We start from the raw sequence: 3,740 nt of genomic DNA, 5'->3' as shown, positions 1-3,740 counted from the left end.
TGCCAAGTAGGTGCTGCTATCAAGTGGTGAAAACGATAAGTTGACTCACACCAGTATGCTGCACTGAAAGATTGGGTAATTCAGAGGCTGTACAGCTGTATAACTCAAATCTGGAAAAAATTGACTTACACCATTATGTTTCTGAGCCCTCCAATTATAACATGATCTAATTCTAACATTGTATAGGTTTTATTTAGTTGTTTTACGATAATACAAGTAAGCCTATCACTCGTATACTTTCATTATTGATATGCCCGGTTGCGCAAAGCCGGTTCCATTTAACCGTGATTAATTTCATGAGAACCAATCATAGAAGGATTTTTTTGACATTATGAAAGGTCTATTTCTGAAATTTAATTGTAATTTTAACAAATAATACTCTTAACAAATAATTTTTATTTATTTATTCATTCATTGTAGTAAAATCGCTTGTCAAGTTACTGTAGTTTGACTGTCTGTTAGTTGGTCAGTACCACTAACTGTCGCTGTCAAATTACTTCTGGTTCGGAGTGCACTTGAAACTGTTCTGTCCACAGTTTTATTCTATAATTAACCCGCGCATAAGTCTTTGAATTGTCAGCATCATCCTCACCCAAGAACGCCAAATAAACTATTTCGAATTTTATAAATGTGAACCGTATCTATACATCTTGACAACTATCTATTCATGATTTATTGCTGGCTTAATAATTTCAAATGCGATTGGAAATTTTTCGAAATTTCAATGTGTGTTTTTTCTTGTTATGTTTTAGGTGTGAAGTGAACCCAGTGAGCAACGCATCGAATGGAGAGGAGCTTGGTAGACTACACTGATTCACTCCTGTCATGGACCACAGCTTTCAAGTATGGCACTTGACAGGTGAGGCTTATAATTTATCTCACTATTAAATTTAACTATCTTATTTCCACTATTGATTCTGTGTTATGTATTGTCTGGAATTGATTACAATTTATGATGTATTTTTATGAAAATGTTTGAGGAATGTAGCAGTAGGCCTTTGTAGCTCTACACAATGCGGTCATGTGTAGATAAATGTGCTATTTAGTTTCAATGCAAAATAATGAAACAATGCTGAGAGATATCGTAAAGCTAATACCATACTTTCCCTGTGCAGCTATCAATAACATTTTATATTCTATTTAATTGAAGAATAATCGAAAAATAATTACTCATGTTGTGATGTGTCATCGTTTTTTATGCCATTTTTACTTTCCTTGCCCTATTACCATAGGTAAGGAAAGTATTGCTTTCCGAAAAAAATTAAAGTACCCCAATTTCTAAATTTCTATACGTTTCAAGGTCCCCTGAGTCCAAAAAAGTGGTTTTTGGGTATTGGTCTGTATGTGTGTGTGTGTGCGTGTGTGTGTGTGTGCGTGTGTGTGTGTGTATGAGTGTATGTGCGTCTGTGTACACGATATCTCATCTCCCAATTAACGGAATGACTTGAAATTTGGAACGTAAGGTCTTTACAATATAAGGATCCGACACGAACAATTTCGATCAAATGCGATCCAAGATGGCGGCTAAAATGGAGAAAATGTTGTCAAAAAACAGGGTTTTTCGCGATTTTCTCGAAAACGGCTCCAACGATTTCGATTAAAGTTATACCTGGAATAGTCAACGATAAGCTCTATCAACTGCCACAAGTCCCATATCTGTAAAAATTTCAGGAGCTCCGCCCCATCCAAGCAAAGTTTGATTTTAGATTCTCAATTATCAGGCTTCAGATACGATTCAAACAAAAAAAATCGAGTGGAAAAGATTCAGCATGAGAATCTCTACAACTAATGTTCAGTAAAATTTTCACCTAAAATTGAATATAAGCTCGAAATTCGAGAAAATGTGATTATCCAATTGCAAACTGTTGGCATCTGTTGATTCTATTAAATGATTCACTATGAAGAGAAAGCACACCTCGTGTGTCTTCAGCGTTATTGCCCTGTCACCAGCTGGCTCAAATCTTTGAATAGTAGACTTGAAATTCGCGGGATCACTATCGTCAGGTGATCAATTTTCATAAGGAAAGTTGTGTGAGTGCGCCACACCAGATTTTTTTTGTGTTGGTACGAGTAAGTGTGACGGGCGTTCAGTGCTGTCGTTGGACGGGTGACCGCTTTTTGGTCAGCTCCACCAACTTTCAAATTATTTTTAAAGATGATTATTGTCACTGTCTTGTTTTGATCAATACGATCAGTTTTTATTATATTTTTAATTATCATGATTTTATCACTCACTCACAGCAGAAAAATCGATCAGTTTTTATTATATTTTTAATTATCATGATTTTATCACTCACTCACAGCAGAAAAATTAAGTTTTAGTGATATTATAGTTTACTCAACAATAAGGTAGGTAGAACCTTTATGGTTTTATTTTAACCTGTTTGCCTCCACATATTTCTGTAGGAAAATTAATATTTAACATTGGTGTTGCTATCCTTGTCCATCATTTTCGACAAAGCTGATAGCGAATGTATCATATCATAGTGTTGTGTATCAAGTTGAGATGATACTGTATCATATTGTGTTGATACTGTATCATGTTGTGGTTGTTCTTGTTCTATAGTGAGGTCCACGTTATAATGGCAGTATTTGATTAACATTGGTGTTGCTATCCTTGTCCATCATTCAACAAAGCTGATAGAAAATGTATCATATCATAGTGTTGTGTATCAAGTTGAGATGATACTGTATCATATTGTGTTGATACTGTATCATGTTGTGGTTGTTCTTATTCTATAGTGAGGTCCACGTTATAATGGCAGTATTTGATTAACATTGGTGTTGCTATCCTTGTCTATCATTCCACAAAGCAGATAGCGAATGTATGATATCATAGTGTTGTGTATCAAGTTGAGATGATACTGTATCACATTGTGTTGATACTGCATCATGTTGTGGTTGTTCTTGTTCTATAGTGAGGTCCACGTTATAATGGCAGTATTTGATTAACATTGGTGTTGCTATCCTTGTCTATCATTCCACAAAGCAGATAGCGAATGTATCATATCATTGTGTTGTGTATCAAGTTGAGATGATACTGTATCATATTGTGTTGATACTGTATCATGTTGTGGTTGTTCTTGTTCTATAGTGAGGTCCACGTTATAATGGCAGTATTTGATTAACATTGGTGTTGCTATCCTTGTCTATCATTCGACAAAGCTGAGAGCGCTATCCTTTTCCAGCTCCATAACGTTACCAAATCCGTTTTTAACAATGTAGAAATATAATTAATTGAGGCAGGCGATTGGCGAAGCTTTTCTCCTACAGTCAGGTGCACGTTATAATGACAGTATTTGATCTACTTTGATTTTGCTATCATTGTCTATAATTTGACAAAGCCGGTGGTACTATCCTTTTCTAGGTCCACAACAATGCCAATTTTTTTTCACAGTTTATAATAAATTAATTATGCAGAGAATCGGCATCGCTATTCTTCTATCTTTATCCATTGTCATTATAACGTGGACCTCACTACAGCTCAAAAGTGGAATTTCAAGTAGCATAGAAAATTTTCTGAAATGAATGTTTCATTTGTTTTTTTTCCAGGTATGGAACAAATTTTTGGAGGAGATACATAAGACGAGTTCTGCAATGTATTGTAGAAGCCTTTGATGTTGGTATCCTGATTATATGATTGATCTCCTGAGTTGTTACCTTAACTCAAGGACGGACCACATCCTTCAACACCGGTCAGTCGTTTCAAAACTTATTCAACTATTTCTCCATTTAGCTGC

This window comes from Nilaparvata lugens, chromosome 14 (assembly GCF_014356525.2).
Source record: "Nilaparvata lugens isolate BPH chromosome 14, ASM1435652v1, whole genome shotgun sequence".
Taxonomy (NCBI): domain Eukaryota; kingdom Metazoa; phylum Arthropoda; class Insecta; order Hemiptera; family Delphacidae; genus Nilaparvata; species Nilaparvata lugens.
This window is presented reverse-complemented; position numbering follows the sequence as displayed.